Source organism: Epinephelus lanceolatus, chromosome 4 (genome assembly GCF_041903045.1).
Source record: "Epinephelus lanceolatus isolate andai-2023 chromosome 4, ASM4190304v1, whole genome shotgun sequence".
Classification (NCBI taxonomy): domain Eukaryota; kingdom Metazoa; phylum Chordata; class Actinopteri; order Perciformes; family Serranidae; genus Epinephelus; species Epinephelus lanceolatus.
The window spans coordinates 7402097-7424414 of NC_135737.1; the positions used below are offsets into that span (position 1 = coordinate 7402097).

The following is a 22318-nucleotide window of genomic DNA, read 5'->3' on the forward strand; positions in this document are numbered from 1 at the left end:
CTCTCATATTGGTTTACAAGAGTTCAAGTTTTTACTTGTACACTTGTACCTGTAGTCAAATTGCCATTAAAATTTGCTGAGCACATTCAAGCTCCCCTGATGATTAACCCCTTCCATTTTGTTACTTTGTGAGCTTTCCTCCAGCACCATCCTAATTCCAAACAGATGACTGTACACAAGATATTTCATGATCTTCTTGGTAGTTATCATTGTTTCCATATGATGGGGAATTTTGAGTAAATAGAAGCACAAAGAACTCCTGGATTGGTCCTACCTGCCCCCCTCCTGTGAGTCCTTTGACAATCTGTGGCTCAGCAGTACAATGCACTGATCAGTGAAATTGATCGAAGCACCATCCGCCTGCCAAACATGGAGTTTTAATCCCATCTAGACAGACTGACATAAAGCTGTATAACCCAAATGAGAAAGGAGGAATGCTTCACTGGAAACTGAATACATCTTGTGAATGTTTGTGATTTTTAGTCTATCCATGCATGTATGCATGCATAGCAGGTATTCTTATGTGCATGTGTGGACAACAGTGTTTAGCCACCAGAAGTGATGGTGATGTAATAGCAGTGATAAAGTGGTGGATCAGCTGGCAGCAACATTTCGGGGGGTGGCGAAGGAGGGGGTTGACATGGTAGGTTAGATAAACACAGCCACACAGAGGGTTGGCTGGTGTTTGCTTGATAATGAACTTGTAGTTGTCTCTTCCTTGAATTAAACTCCAGTGCTGGGGAAAATGCAGGGAGACAGAAACAAGGTAGGAGAGGGGGGAATGGGAGAAAAAAGGAGGGGTACAGGTGACAGAATGAGAAAAGGTGAGAGAGGAAGTGAAGAGAAAAAAAGGAGATATCAGATTGTAAGAAGAGGTGGGTGAGAGGGAGAGAGAGAATAGCAGCTCTTTGCTGTGTGTTTCTGTTGTAGGAGAGCTGTCACTGTGAGTAGTTTTAACTGATGGGATCCCAGATCTGTGGCTCACCAATCATTATCCCTTGTCACAACTGGAAAGTGTTAGCACAAACATACAGGGGCAAAGAGATGGAGAGACAAGGCACTCCTCTGATGTCAGCATGATATACTGTAGCGAGGCAGTGCTGAAGGCTGCATGTTGGTCAGTAGGAGGATTATGACCCTGCAGACGCATATAAGGAGCTATTTATCATCTTTTCATCTCAGATGCTGTTGGACAGATAAAGAAATACCTTTCATGTTGAGTCAGTAAAAGCTCTCTGTCAGTTGGCTGAGGCAGTTAGACACAAACATACAGTTTATCAGGGTTTATACCGCTGGCATCCCAATCATGATACAGTGCAACTTCAAGAATTCTGTATTTGTACAACAGCATTATATTAGGTAGTGAACTGACATTAGTGATTTATGTCAACTCATGGTATGCAAGACCTGCACACAAACAAATGACCTATTTTGGTTGTCATTGCTGGCTGGTTTTATATTGGATCTGGTTCTCATTCGGCAAAGTACCCAGATTTGCTAAGCTCCAAATCTCTTATCAAACGTGTTATCTCTCCTCCCTCTTTTTCATTTGCCAGGAGCAACTGTAGAAAACATTCAGATCCTGCTAACAGGCTTTTCAGTTGACAAACCACCAGCAGCAGATTATACCAGCGGTAGCTAATTAACGCTAATTCTATGGCTGCTAAACTTTTGGCTGATGTCTGGTTCATGTGCTCTGTGTTACTTGGTCTCTGTACTTGTGAGTAGAAAGAAACATCATTCTAATACCACTCTATGACTACGAATAGACTCTGGCTTTATAGTTCAACAAGTCCAACGGAGTGGCAAGTCGTCTCTAGAGAAGAGATCCGCAGCCAGATATATATTTGCTTTTAGTTAAGCTTTTAGTTACACAGTATCCTGTGTCCATTTGGAGCGTTGGATGATACACTGATACATACATGATACATCGGATACATTGTCTAAGATTTTTGGAATTGTGCGCACTGCTATTTTTCATCATAGCACCGGTAATAATCTCAGGGGACAGACTACAGTACCAGCACTTTATTCAGTTAATAATATGCAAGATATGTTTTTGACTAAAACATGTATCTGCCATTTTATGGAGACTCTTCGCTGCCTTTGCTTCAATTTTTTTTTACCTGCTCTTACCTGCACCATTTTTCAATGGTCCTAAAATTCAGTGTTTGGTTGTTTCAATGTCACATTAGAACAGAGTCACACTAAACCAACTTCAGAGAACAAGTGGCATCAAAAACCGATGGTGGCATTGCCTCACGCCACCTGTGTCTCAGCCAAAAAGTTGCACATGAACACACTGCAGAGACTATAGCTGATGGCCAACCAGCGCGTACATTTTGCATGTGCATGACAGGCAGTAACCTTCCACACCAGCAGACGGCGGTAGTCTGTAATCTTCATACAAAAGGGAAACCAAAAAAAAAGTCTTGACGCTAGTTAGCCAGTTAGCACACTGACATAATGTCACCATATTTAGTTCGTTTTGATCTCACTCCCTCTTGACTTAAGCTGTTTGTTTGCTTTCCTCACTTCCATTTCTCTTCTCATGTGCTGAGCTTGATTTCATTCACCGATGGGCTCTGCTGATGCTGATTCAACATGCTGAATCAGCCAAAAAAAAAAAAATAACGGACCAGTGAGGGGCAACAGTGTGGGACATACCGCACTGACTAGGGTGACAGACACTCACCGATGGTCCAACATTGACCATTGGCTTGGTGGGTCAGGTCCTTTAAAGCCACCATATGGAGATTTAAAACATTTCCAACTTTGTTGTAGTGCCAGAGAAGATAACGTGGCAGACAGCATCAATGAACTTCCCCATCGATCTGACCGGAGAACACAGAAACAAATGAAATCAAAACACAGACTGAAACACTGGGGTTATGTAAATTTCCACAAAACATATGCCATTAAGATGATTTAAAATATGGCAAAATCACAGAAATTCTACACATAGTGGCTTTTAAGCACTATAATAAAATATGAGAGAAAGAAAATGGGACATTAAGAGTTCAGCTTTCTCTGGATGGTTACTTTAAGTTTCAATTTGTAGTTAAGTGTTGGCAGTAAGTGTCCTTACTCCAGAATGTTATATGAGTTAATATACCAACTCTGCCTAATTGACGATGGTATGATTTTCAGACTGGTGAAAGGGCTGAAAGTTGGCATTCAGTTTATTACATTAATAGAATCATGACATCACCAGTTAAACAAATGTGCTAAGCAATAAACATCTTTACCTGCTTTGATGAAGTGACACTATTCAGCTTGTACGTTGTATGTGTGTTGTGAGTCTAGAACTCACAGAATACCTCTTGTTATGATCACTTGATATCACATCATCCTTTTTATCAATATTTCTGTCAGCTGACACATTTTAATCTTTGCCTCACTTCTCTGGTCCACAACCTGCTCTCCCATCCACCCCTGCCCACCTTCACTGCTTCCACCCTCCACCCCCCAGCACAGCTCAGATTCCTATTCTCCACCGATTCCCACCCATGATAGTGTTGCTAATCCTGACTGGGATCGCTCTGGTACACCCGCCATCACTTCACGTCTCCACCCTGACAGAATGGAGACGATGAGCCTGAAATCTGCTCTCTGTGGTGGAGGATTTAGCTGTTTTGTGCTTGTGTGTGTGTGTGTGTGTGTGTGTGTGTGTGTGTGTGGTAGGCGGGGGTGGATGGGAGCATGTGTTAACAAGCCTATCTGCCCATCCAAGTGTTAATCTGCGAGATGCCAGCTGATACAGTAGGACAGGGTGGGCTTGGCTCCCTTCATGCCTACCTGCTCACCAGTGCCAGTCTATCCTCCCTGTAGAGACACAGGACTTTGGCCTTCGATCTCTCCGTGCCTGGGCACAGGTGGCACTCAGTGTGCGTCGACACCCCAGCCTCCCTGTGTTTGTCAGAGCTCAGACTGTGTGTGGCTTTCTGCGCCTGTGTGTGTGTTAGCCTCAACTTTGTGACAAGGAGGATAATCTCCCAACCCCCTGCAGCCAGTTGTGTTTGTGTGTGCGCGCTGGGGTAAGATGCATTGGTTTAATGATGTACCATGCAGATATCTGCCCTACACTGAAGCTACAGTAATCAATATTATTATGGTAAGAGTTGCTCAAATGACTATGTGTAATGAAAAGGGTGCTCACATTAATTAACCCACAGATATGGATCACCCAACTCCATCATCCACCCCAACCTGCATCCTTATGCAGACATTCACACTTTATGCAATGTTCCTCTCTATACCCGTTAACGCATTAGTCACTTCCTGAGTATGTGGGTTATAAATGAAATACTGACTAGTAATATGTATTTTGTTTGTTCGAATTGTGGTGCATTACTTTTCATAGGTATACATATGAACAGCCCAATAAATATATATATACACACACTCTGAATACAAGTCAAGTATACTTTGAATACAGTGTCAGCTTTCTTTCAACTTCAATCTAACAGTATCAATGTCACCGTCTGAACCCTTGCATGAACACAGGTGCGTGTGTTTTGTGTGTGTGTGTGTGTGTGTTTGTGTGTCTCAGCATCCTGTGGCTTCTCTCCATACCCACAGTGCCTTGCTCAGCGCAGCCTGTCCTGGCCATCTGCCACTGTGGGCCCCAGGCAGGAGGGCTGCAGGCTGGGTGTCAGGGCTGACACAGACCACTGGTGGTGGGGTGGTACACAGAGAACAGTAGGACCGGGAATCTCACTGTGCTGGTTGAGGACTTCACTGACATAGTATGTTCACAAGGAGCTTACTGTTGTGTATTTGATTCACAATCAGGAACTGCTTGGCAGCTGATTATTAATAAGCAATTAGCAGCTTTTTGTAGTGCAAAATTGCTATTCTGCAACATGTTACTGTACTCTCTCCTTATTTAGTATTTAAAAGCAGTATGTAAACACTTAATCAAGGCACAGAGTGCTCTATAACACAGTAATAGAGTTAGCAGTTAGCATTTATGTGGATATTTTAAGGTAGGGCTCCAGCTATTGATTATTTTAGTAATCAAGTGTTCTGCCAATTACTCCATCAATGAATGGATTAATCCCATAAGATATACTTTTCAAAGAGCAAGAGTAATATACAAAAGAGAAAAATGACGGGTCCTGTGTGTGTGTGTGTGTGTGTGTGTGTGTGTGTGTGTGTGTGTGTGTCTGTGTGTGTCTGTGTGTGTCTGTGTCTGTTCCAAGTTTTCCTCCTCACTGACTTGGTCAATCCATGTGAAAGTTGGCACAGTGGTAGAGGGTCATGGGAGGATGCGAATGAAGCAATATTACATCAGTTGGCCAAAGGGGGGCGCTATAGCAACCGATTGAAATTGCAAATTTGAATGGGCATATTACATGCCCTGTATGTCGTAGAGACATGAAACTTTGCACAGAGATGCCTCTCCTCATGAGGAACAAATTTGCCTCAAGAACCCATAACTTCCGGTTATATAGATTTTTGGCCATTTTGAATTTTTTGAAAAACACTTAAAATCGATCTCTTCCTAGGAAGTTTGACCGATCTGCATGACACTCGGTGAACATAATCTAGGGACCAATATCTAAAGTTCTCTCTTGGCAAAAGTTGGAAAACTTACTAAAACTGAGCTTCTATAAGGCAATGAATATTGCGGAGGGTGTGGCTCATCACATAAAGGTGTATAACATCTCAAGGGTTTCACCCATCACCACGCAACTTTGTAGGCATATGACCACACATAATCTGAGGGGACCCCTCCATTATTGACCCCATCAAACAAAATGGGGGTGCTAGAGAGCTAAGTTATTATCTAGGCCTAACCGCCATATGGATTTTTACTAAACTTGGTAGATATGTAGAACAGGACACCTCAAGGTGACTGGAGAAATTTAACTGTAATTGGCAACTGGGTGGCGCTATAACAACAGAAAAATGCTTAAAAATGGCTAAAATGCGACTGATCGCTGTGGCTCCCCCTGTGGACCAATGTTGTTGTTTTTCCTAATTTTTGGTATGACTAAGTCATGGCATGGTATTCTGTACATAATCACGGAAACTGTCAGTGTGTCATTCTGTCTGTCCCACGTTTCTCTACTCACTGACGTGGTCAATCTACTGTACTTTCAATAAAGCAATCGTACTATCAAAAACATCATCATACATTGCTCTTCTTAATGGGTATCCCAAACACACACCATGTGAAACTGTACGTGGGCAACTGTGCACTCAACGGGTATGGACTAGTTAAATGTTAATGTTAATATTACCTTGTGTTGGGTCCACTCTGTGGATTGGAAGTGTGTGTTGTTGTTGTTTTTACCTATAAATGACAACTCATGTAGACGTGTTACATATGATGTCAATTATTTTATGTTGTTATTCATCATCTTTCCATTCACCAGTTACATATGCTACACAGGATGAGTAAACAATACTTAAAGCTAAGCTCATTCGCTTACATTTGAATTGGTGTGTGTTAGTGTGATATACCTAACACAAACACATTATTCAGAAAAAGCTATGAACAAATGTGAACAACATGCAAACATTCCTTTGTTCCATTCATTTAGCCTGTCACCCAACTGACACTTTTCCAATCTCAAACAAGAATTAACATTCATAAATCCAATTATTTATAATACAAAAATAGTGTACAGTGTAACTTCAGATCTTGCCTAATTATCACCATATTTACATGTTTTGTTCAGAACCTAAAGAAATCCAGTGATGATTGGCTGTACATTTAATGTTAACAGTGTGAGCAGGACAAATGGTTGTAGTTGTTATTTTTACAACTATTTTCATTTTTATCAGACGCACTTCAGACCATTTTTCCCTATTTGTGCCACCTCCTATTTTAAAGAAAAAACATGTATGTATGTATATGGTATTATTTATGTCCATCCGAACTATCAACAGTTACATGTTTTAATTAAACTCAGTTTACCTCTTGATATTTTTTAAGGTGGAATTAAAATACAGTTCATTTTATAAATTTTGCAAGGAGCTAACCTTATATGAAGACTGTAATTGACAATGGAAAACAGAAAATTAGGTATTCTAGACAATTTCCATGCAGATACTATGTTATAAAATTAACAGATTTAGATACCTACAGGTAGTTTTGCATTACACTCCATGTGTGTTTCAAAGAATTTCTTCATTGTTTATATATAGCCTTAAATGATGAATGAGTGTGAGTTAGGTATGAAGGGGACTGAGTTTTACCCCTACTGCTAAGGAAGTGCTGTCCCCAACATATCCTTTTGGAACAGTTTGTATGATATCCTACGAAAATGTACACACTACAAATTAGTGCCCCACAAATAACGTTACGTCCTTAACGTAAAGTTACGTAATTAATGTAAAGTTACTGAGGATAGGTTTAGGAAAAGAAACATGGTGAAATGACTAAAACCAATTTCTTGTATTTCTTCCATCAGCACATTGGTCATGTAATTGCAGCCTTCCAAAAATATGTAGGTTGTGCATGAATTACTGCATCATGATTATGTAAGATATGTACAAATTTGGTTGAATTACTTTTTTGTAGGAACATGTACGAATAGTTTACGAGGAACAGCCTGCTGTCCCAAATGCATATCCTCACTTTGAAGGCTGATCATCTTGTTATAGGAAGATGACAAAGGATAAATAATACATATGAATAATGATGGTAGAAAGATCAGCAATTAAATTACAAAAGCAGTCATGCAGAGAGGTATAATATTTATCCAGATAATGTTATGTTATTGAGAACTTACAGCATGTCTCTTCTCCCAGGGGGCATACACATCCCTTTACTTTACTAAGATAACTGTCAACCAAACTGTACTTTATATTGATGGCTCACCCCAAAGACATCAGTCTAGCCATGCCCAGTGACGCACACTTCAGGAGTGACCCATATTAATACTGTGGGCTTCAGTTAATTTTCCATCCAGTACAGTAGAGCGACTGAACCATGACCCGCCTTCGCACGACCAGCTCTGTAAATGTCACCCATATGGCCTGCTCATTCATTTCCCACAAAACAAATTCCCACAAAAGACTGACTGTAAGTGTATTTAAAAGGCAAAAGCAGCCAGAAAGAACCCTCTTATCCACCGCTCATTTTTCCCACGAGCTAGAGGTGCTCTTTTAATTTCCCTCTCTGAAAGGTCAGTCGCAATGTTCTCCATCTCCACCTTAATTGATTCTTTAAATGCAGCTCGTCTTGCGCAGAGGGAGTCGGGGAGGAAAACTAGAGAGGTGTTTGCCTACCTTTAGTCACGGTTAAAGGCCCTAAAATGGTTACCCATCTCTTCCTAATTGTATTGGCTGTGTGTGAATGTATGTTCCTGGAGCTTGAAGCCTGGATATGTACTCCTTTGGCATATCAAAACCTGGACATAACAATTTGCAAATGGAAAGAAAATTGCCTTTTTGCTCAAATGGGCTAGGTGAGCTTGTTTTCTGATAAATACATAGAAAGTGGGCTGAGCCTTGGTTGTACTAAATGTCAACATTTATTAGAATAACTCCCTGATATTTTCCATTGGATGCACTGTAATTTACTACAACCACTGACACATCCTGTGGTTTCTGCAGTCAAATACAGCAACTGCAACTAGAGGACTTTTTGAGCAAGCACATGGAGAAGGGAACCTTTTCAAGTAAGAGCTTTATTACTCACTGGTATCACCACCATCACCAGCTGATTTAGGCAGGGCTGTTTTTAGCCATAGGGGATCTAGTTGGTTGCCGAAGGTGCCAGCAGCTTGAGGGGCACCAAAAAGTAGAAACACATTTTTTGTAATTACCTTCAGACTTCCAGTCTACTAAAAAAAAAAGTTAATTTCATCAAACCCATTGCTGACACTGCACTCATCACCTGATGCTGAGAGGTGACTACAAGAGACTTCAGGGGGAAACTCTGCTGGGGCCTGAAACTCATTGTCATATCATTAAAACTACTCGCCGCCACCTTTTTTGTGACCCAGTGAGTAATTTGCTCACATAAATGCATGAGAATAACAAATACATGGATATGAACAACTGTGGTTATCTTCTATGAAATACCATACCCTGAATATGATCAGAACCTGGAAAGACTTAAAACCAGGATACAATCCATATAAGTGTGTCACAGTGTGCATTTCTGACCTGCCATAAATGCCATCTTCTCAGCTCACTCAGTAGTTTTCCACTCTCCTCGCCTCTCGCCACACCTACCTGCCAGCCTGTCACCTGTCCACACATTTTCCTCTCCTGCGGGTCCACCATACCCACTTCATCAAGCCAAATCTGCTCACCTGTGGATCATTACTCCTTGCCACTGTAAATACCCCGGCTTCACAAATTCTTGTTGCCAGATTGTTGTATGTCATAACATGCAAGTGTTTATTCCCGGACTGCTTCCTTGTTGCTTACCATGCCTGCCCCTGACTCTCCTGCTTCATCTGCCCCCCAGTAAACCACTCAGCCTTCTGTCCTCGCCCAAGAGCCCTGCTTCGGTGTGTTCCCAGTTTGGAGAGACCGTCACTTAGCTCTCTGTAGTGAGTTAACCTGCTCTTCTGCCTGTTGTTTCCTGTGCTTTGGATTGCCTCGCCACTTGGCTGCACATTCCACCTTTGTGTGTACACCATGGAATCAACACTTCATCGCTGCTGGCCAGGGCCATCCTGTCTACAGTCAGCTCTGCACGTGTGATGGCTTCCCTCGTGTGTATTCCCGGCTCCGGATCCCCTGCTCGTCTGACATTGCCCTCCGCCTACTCCCTCACAGTACTGTTGAACAATATTGAGCTTTTTGCTGTGTGTGTGTGTGACTGGTGGACGCCGGCTACTTACCAGTTTTCGGCTTTGGGTTCCTATAGTCCTATAGTTGACTAGATGTGCACTGTAAGCTGTATAATGTGTAGTCAGTTGAATCAAAATAAATGCTGACCCATAAAATCTGGTCAGGGACATAAGTGGAAGTCCAACCCAGATGATTCCAGCATCTCAGTACAGACATGACACATTATGGAATGTGAAGCAGTCCAACACACTACTGTACAGATGTTAAGAAACTGATTAATGTAAGAAATAAACAGATATAGAAGGGGTAGAAATAGCCAGGCTTCCTTTGTTCCGTGTCATAATTTGAACGTGACAAACACACTGCATAATCAGACCAGATTGTTAATTTCATTTAAGCAACAGAAAGATCAATCACTTCCTTCAAGGGTGGCAATTTTTGGTCTAGAGCACCAAAAAAGTCCAGAAACAGCTCCTGGTTCAGATATAAATCCTGTTCTTATTCTGTTTGTAGAGTCATAATAAATGACCTTACCTGTCCTTTGCTGATCCATTGCTGATGCTGCTCGCCTACAATTGAGTTAGTGAAAAAAGAGTTTTGTCTCTAAAATGCTCAGCAGCAGTCTCCTCCACTTGTTTGTTGGCCACAAATGTTTGTGAATGATAATGGCTATTAATTTGGCTTTTACTGCACCACGTCGTTTGTGAGAGGAGCATCTGGAGCATTTAGTCACACCAATAAAATGCATGTATAGACAATGAGGCACTCAAATTTGACCATAAAGCTTCATCTTCTTGAGCTTGCTTGGCCATCCAGTGCAGCTGCACACACAACTTAGTCGTGAAACAACTGGCTCTTGCCTTCTGTTTCAACACTAACTGCTTTTTCTCCCATTTTTTCTGGCAAATTATTATGTACCAGTGAGAATGGAGTTAGGGTTTAGCATTTATCTTGATAAACTGGGGGACATCTTTCTTTCAAATTATTTTGCCCCTATTTCAGAGAAGAAAATAGTCCAGATGGTAGCTTGCTCTTGTTACATAATGCAACTATTTGGAACTGGTGCCTGTTGGATATTGGTGTTCATAGCTCTTTGCCAATTGGATGTGTCACCATGTAGTCGGTTCAGATTCCATTTAAACACTTGCCAAACTATACTATTGAGTAGTTCTCCTTTAAAATAGATGGGACTGCATTTTAAAGAATTTCTATTTGGTTCTATCTGAATCTACATAGCATTGTTATAACTTGGACAACACACTTGTTGAGGTTTAGTTTTAAACATTAATCAAAGTTGAAAGTGACTGTTTGATAATCACGTATCATATCAAAGTGAGTTGAAAGGTAATCAAGAGCATCAAAATCCAAACATAAGCACTGTGTGTTGACTTGCATCATCAATATGTTATCACTATGTGAATTAAAAAGAAAACAAGCCAAGTAAGATCCAAATCTAATGGTAGAATGAAGCCCTCCTAGTAAAGCTAAGCTTCTGTGCAGAGAGTGATAGGAGAGCTGCAGCAACAGTACCACTGGGGTCTAGGGCAGCTGAGCAGTCCCATACACAACACTGTACATACACACCCTGGGAAAATACACACATCTGAAAGTTGGTCCAAGCACCTGCACACATATACACTCACCCTGACCTACATAACTGGGAAACATGAAAGAGCGGCGGGTAAGATCAGAGTTAAAGAAACCTGCTGAAGTCGACATTTTTGGGTAAAAGATGTAAACAACTTACTCAACCAATTTTAACCAGTCCGAGGGGGCTTCCAGGCGTCACATGAGGTAAAAAGTGATGTTGTATCGTTGTGAATTAACAGTAATTCTGCACATATGATTGGTTAAAAATTTAAGAAAGTCAGCGAGAGAGAGAGAGACTGGGTGTAAAGGTCCGTACCAAGGCTTTTTGGTTCAATTCTTGGTCTGGACCACCAACTGAAATGGGTTTATTTGGATGTCATCGCTGAACATGGAATATACCTTCTTGCATTGGATTTTCTGATAAGGCTCCTGTTTTTCTTCAGAGTGCTGTGAGTGCTCTGGATTTTCTTTGATTTTACTGGAAGCAATTTTTACTGGACATTAATTAACACCACTGTCTATTTATTGGTTCAAGGGGAGCCAATTAATCCACAACACACTCTTCATACTCATAATATTGCCTTTAGTCTTCCCTATCAGTGTTTTTGCCTGGCTAGAGGAGCCTAAAGATGGTAATGTCAGTTGATCAGTCTGTTAAAATTACCCTTTGACCAACACTTTAGTCTTTGATGAGGTACAAGAGAGAAAAAAAAATCTTGAACTGACATGTAATATGCTGTGGAGATTCATTGTACCCAAAGGTCAAACTCCACTGTTTCTAAGACCGCCCAATCTTTCCTCCAATACCACCACTAGGTTAAACCTTTCATGGTGCAAAAGAAAATATCTATATCTAATAATACATTTGCCACTGAACTTACAGAGAACATTCATTCTTCTTCCATTTTTGTTGCTGATCCCATGGTCAGTGACTGTAAGTAATTCTAAGACTGAAAGCAGACCATCTAAACTGCCACTATGTAATTTTGATCTATCACAAACTTTGATATTTTGGAGAATAATGAATATTGCAGCGCCTAGGGGAAACATCAGTTAGTTAAAAATCAGTCTTGTTTATTCCTGAATACCCTTTAAGTTGCACTGCAATGTGTTAATTAAATGTCTTAAAAGAACAGTGCGTAAGATTTAGGAGGATTTAGTACATGTAGCAGTGAGGATTGCTGATTTCAACCAGCTAAAACTTCTCCTGGTTTGAATTCTTTCAGAATTCATTGTTCAGGAAGTTTTGACCGATTTATCAACAGAGGTCTCTTCCTCTCCGAAACAAATGGATCTGGTGATTAAATCCGGTATAACGCAGAATAAAGCAGTTTCAGGTTACAAATTAGTGTTTCTCCTTCGCTGTTCGGCGCGTCACAGACAAGCCGCGAGCCCAGCACCTGCTAATGTGTGCTCATCTATTTTCTGTGATAATTTGATGTGTGCTCACCTTGTTTCTGATCCAAACATTCAGGAGGTTTTAACCAGGAGCTGAATTATCCACAGAGGTCTCCTTCTTTCCAAAACAAACAAACACGCTGATTTAAACAGGTGAAAACACTACATAAAGCATCCAAGCTTCTCTCTATCAAGCTTTTTTTTTTTTTTTTTTTTTTTTTTTTTGAAATGATGTTTTTCTGACGTTCTCGTCATGGAGGGACTGCTAATAACAATGGGTGGCGGAATAACATGAAAATGTGGGTGGGTGACACACAAATGGCCCTATCTAGAGCCAGTGCTTAGTTTGTCCATCTGGGCTACAGCAACAACAAACAACAACAACAAATTCTTATTTTCAAGTAATAATACACTAATGAAAACATGCATTCCATGTCTACCAATAGCATGGAAGAGATACCAGGAGACTGGCTGTCACATGAGGAGAGCTGGACAGGGCCACAGAAGGGCATCAACTCAGCACCAGGACCGGTATCTTCTCCTTTGTGCGAAGAGGAACAGGAGGAGCACTGCCAGAGCCCTACAAAATGACCTCCAGCAGGCTACTGGTGTGCATGTTTCTGACCACACTGTCAGAAACAGACTCCATGAGGGTGGCATGAGGGCCCGATGCCCTTTAATGGGAAGTGTGCTCATGGCCCAGCACTGTGCTGCTGGATTGGCATTTGCCAGAGAACACCAGAACTGGCAGGTCCACCATTGGTGCCCTGTTCTCTTAACAGATGAGAGCAGGTTCACACTGAGCACATGTGACAGGCCTGAAAGAGTCTGGAGACACTGTGGTGAATGTCATGCTGCCTGTTACATCGTCCAGCACAACCGGTTTGGTGGTGGGTCAGTGATGGTCTGGGGAGGCATATCCTTGTAGGATGGCACAGACCTCCATGTCATAGCCAACTGTGCCCTGACTGTTGTTGGGTACCAGGATGAAATCCTCAGAGTGGTTGTCAGACCTTACATTGGTGCAGTGAACCCTGGGTTCCTGGCCCTCTCATTTCCCTAACCTAAATCCAATTGAGCACCTATGGGACGTTTGGTGCACCTGACGCCGCCAAGTACCACCAGACTGTCCAGTAGCTCACTGATGCCCTGATCCAGGTCTGGGAGAAGATTCCTCAGGACACAATCTGCTGACTCATCAGGAGCATGCCCAGATATTAGCATACAGGCACAAGGTGACCATACACACTACTACGTCACATTGAATTGCATCTCACAAGTTGGATCAGCCTACAATTTTATTTTTTTGCTTTGATTTTCAGTGTGATTTTGAATCCATTGTCGTTGACCTTTTTTTTTTTCAACACATTTTGTTCTCACACAATGTACATCAGCAAAGATTTTCAACTTGAATAATTTGTTCATCAAGATCTGATGTGTGATTTAGGTGTTCCCTTAATTTTTTGAGCAGTGTATTTGCATTTCATTTACATGATCTAATACTGAGATAGAAAGGCTCTGTACATTGTGCACAATGTCCTAACCTAAGCTCATTTTTAGTTCTGATGTGCATTTTTTGTTTCTAACCTGTATGATAGAAACACTATTTCACTCACAAAGTAGATTAGAGAGCATAGCAAACTTGCTACAAAGAAGTCCTTCCCCACACAAGCTGTTAGAGTGGTCATACAGGCTGTAAACAAACCCCAAGTAAACTGTGTTGACAAGTGAAAACAAATTGTTAAATTTTCAGAACCATGTGTTGTTAACATCTGCCACAGTTTACAAACATGGCCTCAGCTCTGACTTACCTTACTAACCATACTCATGCACAATGTTCAGTTTGACTTCAAAATAAAGTTAAATGTAAATTATCTCTGATTGTCTAAACAATAGAGTTTCTTGCTTCATCTGACTATAAGCAATGTTACTTAGTTCCCGGCAATGACTTCAGTGAGTACAGGTTACGATACACAAAATAACTGATGGCCAAACTATAGAAATAACACCCGAGTTATAATGAACCTGAGTACATGTTTAAAAACATTGCAATGCTAAAGTTGCATCAAACTGCATGAGATTTGGAAAAAAAAAGTCTGATCAGTGATATGAGGTATATTGGCTGTGACAACAAATTTATAAACACAAAGAACAGGTCAATTGCATCACAGGGAACAAACAGAGAGCTGTCTAAGAAAAATGCACATTGTCACTACTCACTCATGCTATTACCCTGCCACTCAAAGTCAGCATGATGGTAAGTGTTCAGTCTCATTCACCACACTCACCACAGTAGTGGATCTTGGGTTTCCTCGTTCATTCTCTCCATGCTCTTTGGATTCCAGAGGCCAGCTGGTGAGTGAGGCACCTATTGACCAATCTATGAGTGATGATTCACACCAGCTAGCAGATTAATGATGTTCATCAGCTCCTCTCCACACAGCAGCACTGCAAACCTTCCCTCTGCCTCCATCTCTGCTTATCAGATCACCATTTGTAATAGTGTTGCTCCAACTGCTGCAGTCCTTTCCAGCAGCAGCCCCAGGTCAACTTCTATCCCAGACACAGACACTCACACACACTCGCTGTAATTACTGCTTTTCTAATACTGTAGGGTTCTCTCAAAACTGTAAGCAAGTACACTGGCCCTAAAGAATGTCTTTGTCTTTTTATTTTTCTTCAAACATCAACTCTGGTAGACTTTTCTTGAACATGTTTAAGCTTGTTAAACTTATACAATACATATTATGTTAAGCTTATACAACCATCCCATCCAAGTAATTTGATTGGACAAGAGACAATCCATATGAGTGCTGATAAGTGTAACAGCACTGGGACTTTTAATTTTATGTATCACTCCATTTCACAGGTGTCCTCAACCGTTAATTAGACCTAGTGTAAATTATGAATGGTTGTCAGATGAGGATGAAGGGAAGGAGAGAAGCCTGGGGCCAGCTGCACCAACTGTTCTTAACTAAGCCTGGTCCTAAAAGCTAAGTTGGACTTTGTAAAGACCAGTCTTAAGGACGAACTTCATGTCAGTTGCACCAACCAAACACAAGCCTAGCCTTAACTAACTTTGGGAATGCCCAGCAACTACAGCTATTGCCTAGCAGTGCACGTGTTACTAGGACACATTGTTAAATTTTCCCAATGCCTTGTCATTATTTTTCCAATCATTTGTCATTTGCTGCAACACTATTATGGAGCATCAGAGAAAATAAGGGAAATTTCATGTACATTGAGATACAAAGATTAATAAAGCTGCACGGGAGAACCACGTCTGTGTTTGATTGACCCCAGCTGATAGGTGATGCTCCACGTAATAGGAGAAAAAAGGTAAACAAACTTGGCTGCAGTTCACAACAAATGGACTGACAGTGTATTGATAGCAGTGGTATTAAAGAGTAAGGACCACACCAGTATTGGAATGGACTGAAGGGATATTCTGCTGCCTAATGTGCTGCTGCTGACCAGCTAATTAGCTTGCTATCTTGCTTAAGAATGGACATCAGCAGTGCACTTTTCACTGATAAATGCTTGTTTGGTCATTCATTCAACAAACTGACATGAGACGAGACGTGTTTACATTTGTAAGTCAGCTAGATAAAAGGGAGAAAGGAAACGTGGGCTGCTGTTCAGCTTTTGTGGCTCCTGTGTTGTGTATCCAGCTGCTAAAATAGAGAAACAGTTGAGATTTTGACTTAGTGCCTGCTCCTGACTAAGCATAACATTTACTCCTGGTCTTAATGAGAAGAAGGCTGAAGCCTTGATGCTGCAGCAGGTGTAAGGGGTTGACTATGAGGTTGGACTTACAACGCCAAAACACGACCAACTTATCGTAAGACCAGGCATAAGCCCTGTTGGTGCAACCAGCCCCTGGAGACTTCATCTCAAACCTCTAGATGTGTTCACATGTGCTCAGCTGACCTCGACAAGAGAAAAAATGAACAACAAATGAACACCGTAAGACAAACAGCGTGGGCTTAGAACTGCTTTCAGACTTGGTGAAATCTAAAAAATCTAAACATTGACATTCATTCTGTTGAGAGGACCCAGCTGAGTACAGTCTTGAGGCAGTTTCATGGATCTATCCAGACAACTAAAGGGGAGCTTGACAGCATTAGCAGCTAACTCGGGCTTCAGGCTGGTTTAAATCATTAACCCTATTTGGGGTATTTTTACTGCCTTTACTTGTAAGCTCATATTACAGTCATTATAAAGGCTACATACACATGCTATATCTTGTTGTTTTTTTTTTTGTTTTTTTTAGGACAATCTAGGCTATCCAGATTTGCCATCATTCCATGTCCTTCTATGTGCCTGTATTTTATGTTAATTTTTATATCAATGAAAAAAACAAATCCATGTGACTAAACTCTTACATTTTCCCCCTCAATGTATATGGTGACAACTGCCCTGTCACGCATGCATAATTAGGCTACTCACTGGAAAGCTCTGATCCTGCGCTTTCATGTGATATGCATGGCATTGAGCCTGCATTTGCGAGTAATCCATCCGTAATGTGTGTGCCGAGCTGTATGAAAGCTCTGTTATACATTATTTTAGTGTAACTTTATCATTTTTTTTCTCTATGAAAACATTGGACTAGCGACAAGTGCTTGGTCTTGTTGGAAAGCTGCGGTTCCGCTGTTTCACGTGATATGCTTGGCTACTCGCTATGACGCACGGTCGCAGAAAATCCATAGAGAAGAACAGGTGTGAATTTGGACGCACTATGCGTCGTTCGGGCCCATAGGGTTAAATCAACAACCCTGCAGTCAGCTGTTCATGGAATCAGAATCAGCTCATAACATTTTCAAAGATGTTGTGAAAGAGATTTCCGATTTCACCTGAAAACCAGCGCAGTTTAAAATATTTTGCAACCAGTCCAGAAAATCTGCAAGGTACCAAACAATGTCTGGTACGACATTCAGTTGCAATCTGGACACAGTGGCAAAGAGGGGAATCACAATCTCAAAACTGACTCATTCATCCTCAAACTTGACGAAAATGGAGCAAAGTATTTCACCCTGACATTCAATGAAGACACAAAAATTATGAAGACCCACTGGAGAGAGACAGAGAAGGAAATCCCCTCTGCCCGGTGGCATTGCTCAAAAATCACCTGAGCAAAATTCCACCTGATGCAAAAGCCCTCTACCTGCAGCCCAGGAGGGTAGCAGCTGCGACAGACAGCTTTTGGTATACTAACATTCCCTGGGAGTAAACCAGCTGTCAAAGATGTTATCTAAGATGTGCAGAGAGGCAGGGATGCACACATCTTACACCAACCACAGCCTGAGGGCCACCGCCATTCAGAAACTGTCTGATGCGGGACTCGAGGCGAGGGAGATCATGGCAGTGAGTAGGCACAGGTGAGATACCTTACATATACAGTACAGGCCAAAAGTTTGGACACACCTTCTCATTCAATGCGTTTTCTTTATTTTCATGACTATTTACATTGTAGATTCTCACTGAAGGCATCAAAACTATGAATGAACACATGTGGAGTTATGTACTTAACAAAAAAAGGTGAAATAACTGAAAACATGTTTTATATTCTAGTTTCTTCAAAATAGCCACCCTTTGCTCTGATTACTGCTTTGCACACTCTTGGCATTCTCTCCATGAGCTTCAAGAGGTAGTCACCTGAAATGGTTTTCCAACAGTCTTGAAGGAGTTCGCAGAGGTGTTTAGCACTTGTTGGCCCCTTTGCCTTCACTCTGCGGTCCAGCTCACCCCAAACCATCTGGATTGGGTTCAGGTCCGGTGACTGTGGAGGCCAGGTCATCTGCCGCAGCACTCCATCACTCTCCTTCTTGGTCAAATAGCCCTTACACAGCCTGGAGGTGTGTTTGGGGTCATTGTCCTGTTGAAAAATAAATGATCGTCCAACTAAACGCAAACCGGATGGGATGGCATGTCGCTGCAGGATGCTGTGGTAGCCATGCTGGTTCAGTGTGCCTTCAATTTTGAATAAATCCCCAACAGTGTCACCAGCAAAACACCCCCACACCATCACACCTCCTCCTCCATGCTTCACAGTGGGAAGCAGGCATGTGGAATCCATCCGTTCACCTTTTCTGCGTCTCACAAAGACACGGCGGTTGGAACCAAAGATCTCAAATTTGGACTCATCAGACCAAAGCACAGATTTCCACTGGTCTAATGTCCATTCCTTGTGTTTCTTGGCCCAAACAAATCTCTTCTGCTTGTTGCCTCTCCTTAGCAGTGGTTTCCTAGCAGCTATTTGACCATGAAGGCCTGATTGGCGCAGTCTCCTCTTAACAGTTGTTCTAGAGATGGGTCTGCTGCTAGAACTCTGTGTGGCATTCATCTGGTCTCTGATCTGAGCTGCTGTTAACTTGCGATTTCTGAGGCTGGTGACTCGGATGAACTTATCCTCAGAAGCAGGGGTGACTCTTGGTCTTCCTTTCCTGGGTCGGTCCTCATGTGTGCCAGTTTCGTTGTAGCGCTTGATGGTTTTTGCGACTCCACTTGGGGACACGTTTAAAGTTTTTGCAATTTTCCGGACTGACTGACCTTCATTTCTTAAAGTAATGATGGCCACTCGTTTTTCTTTGGTTAGCTGATTGGTTCTTGCCATAATATGAATTTTAACAGTTGTCCAATAGGGCTGTCTGCTGTGTATTAACCTGACTTCTGCACAACACAACTGATGGTCCCAACCCCATTGATAAAGCAAGAAATTCCACTAATTAACCCTGATAAGGCACACCTGTGAAGTGGAAACCATTTCAGGTGACTACCTCTTGAAGCTCATGGAGAGAATGCCAAGAGTGTGCAAAGCAGTAATCAGAACAAAGGGTGGCTATTTTGAAGAAACTAGAATATAAAACATGTTTTCAGTTATTTCACCTTTTTTTGTTAAGTACATAACTCCACATGTGTTCATTCATAGTTTTGATGCCTTCAGTGAGAATCTACAATGTAAATAGTCATGAAAATAAAGAAAACGCATTGAATGAGAAGGTGTGTCCAAACTTTTGGCCTGTACTGTATATACAGAAAATATAAGAACAATTGTTATTTATAATAATTCACAGAAGATAAAAATTATAGACAAAAAAACTTGTTTGTGTGGTAGGTCTGAAAGCTTGCCAAAAAAGTTACAGGAGACCATCCATGAAGAGCAGGAAACAATGGTGTGACATACTGTCTGATCAAACTAACTCGTTGCAATCACACAGCCTGCCAAAGTGACTGTTAACAGACTCTCATTTCACTGGTGGCACAATTAATGGAAACATACAGACAAATGTACATGATAATAACCCTGCTGAAAAAAAAAACCTTAGACTGACCAGGCTGGTTGCCTAGGCTGGCCATCGTGGTCAATCTCAGGCTGGGATGGTCTGCTGGTTTAGAGGGCTTTTGGACACGTTAACTGGGCAAAATTGCTGGTTAAGCTGGGTGGTGTAGCTGGTCACTATTGCCCATTAGCTAGTCAAGCTGGTATAGTATACTCTTTAGCTGTGATAGCTGGTCCAAGATGACAACTGGGTCAGTGGGGCCAGTGGGGCCAGTGCTTTTATTAAGTATTTTCAAAACCATGTTCAATTTTGAGGATAAAGTCCTTGTCTCTTGTAATACACTATTTTATCAAACAACTACAAACCTCAAATCTAGAAAAATGAAGCAGAACAGAGACTTGTTTTGAAACCTTCCCCTCCTCACAACCTTCCTGTACTTTTAAATACAGGAATTGTCAGCCAATGACAGCGCAGCGTTATTGAGAAACATCTATTTGTGGTCTGTAGGTAAAACAGTGTATCTGTTAAAGTGAAACATTTTCAAAAATAAGACATGTTAGTTTGGATAACAGCACATAGTAAGAAAGCTCCAGAATTAAGGCTATACAATTTATTGTGTGGAAAAAGTATTACACACACATTAAATGATTTGAAGCTGAAGTACAACGAGTTACACACTTAATAAATTACCAAGAGTCAGCTTTTACATTAAGAGTGACTTATGGGATACATTTTTCTAAAAACAGCAAGCTGGTCTGTGGATATTATTTAGACCTAGCTTACACAAAGTATCAAGCTCATGTGTAGGAAAATGTTTGTGCTGATGGGCAACAGTTCAGTTCCACCAGTTGCATAACTAAGTACTAACCAAATAACTGATTAAATACACAAACAAATCATAATTTGTTGTCGCTTATTACAACAGCTTTGTCTCAGTATAAAAGAACTGCTTTTTGTGGCACCATCCCTGCTGGAAAAACAGCGATGTGCTGCCATAAACACCAACATTTGGTGCTTAAAAACTGCTGTAAAAACTGATAGTTCACTACAAAGCATCCTCATTTGGTGCCTTAAAAAAGCTGCTGAAAACATAGCAATCACTTGCTAAATTTTTTGTTGGTCTCACTAAATCACAACCAGTTTTGTTGTTTGTTGGTCTTGAACAGTACAGCTTGGCAGGCTTCTCACCTAGGTGTCACGCCATCCACAATCTCCTCCTCCTCCAGATGACAGAGTCAGCTTTTATACTATGTCACTTTAGAAACATTGTTGCATGTATGAAAATGTAAATGTAACATATTCATGGTTTGCAGAAATGCACAATATTTTCTTTTGGCAACCAGGCTGTTCATGTCTTTAGTCCTATTTGTAATGGTCACATTTAAAGTTGAGTGTGAATTATTGTCTCTAGGCAGATTCAATCAAAATATTGGTAAGTTATTCTAGTTAAACCATTGTTCCAAATGAAACAAATAATCCATCAGGCTAAGCTGCATGGAGCCATTTTTGTCCACCTTATGGGCTAAAAAACAACTTATGGTTTCAGCCACATTTTTCAGTTTTTAGGTTCCTATAGTTCTTGATACTAGGGGTTCATTTTGACTCAACGCCATGTGGGTGGAATTGTGTAGTACATTCAACCTGTCTGAACGTCTTTGCTAGACCCAACAGACACTTTTCCTCTTTACATCTTAACACCTGATACATGTTTATGGCTGCAGCAGATTAAGTAGAGATATAATACACTGCCATGGATGAATGCAAGTTACCTGCTCGTTAAACCAACATAGTCACAGCAGAGTCATAATTAATGAACACCTGCTGTACATCCCACAGAATGCCTTTAAAAGTTTCCTCTGATACATTTATTGCTGATAATAGAATATGAAATTCAACTGCTTGTTCTTTAAATTTTGTGATTCACAAGATTGCTCCTTTTTTTATAGAGATTTTTTTTGTCAAACAAATTGTAAGTGTCTTGCTTCCACTGCATTTTTGCTAATAGGTAAAACCCATGCTGTTTGCATCATAGGAACTTGCATCTCATCTTCTAATAAAGCACATAAAATATCTCCAAATTACTAAATAGAGCAACTGAAGGCTTGTGAGGCTGTTTTCTTTCAAGAAGCCCCTACAAATAATCATTGACTTTTTTCAATTACTGAATGGACTTAATCTTGTCAGATTCAGAGCAGCCCAACACAATTGATGGCTTTGACATAATCAACACAGGGAGAATGGCTTTTCCAACCATGTTTTTTCAGTGCACAGGTAACTCCTACTGTGTC

At 41.1% G+C, this 22318-nt stretch overlaps 1 pseudogene; it reads right to left on the minus strand.

Annotated features, from left to right (window-relative positions):
* Positions 1 to 4589: 4589 nt before the first annotated feature.
* LOC117259856 (acidic amino acid decarboxylase GADL1-like) overlaps positions 4590 to 22318 on the minus strand; it is a 94457-nt pseudogene continuing 76728 nt past the window's right edge.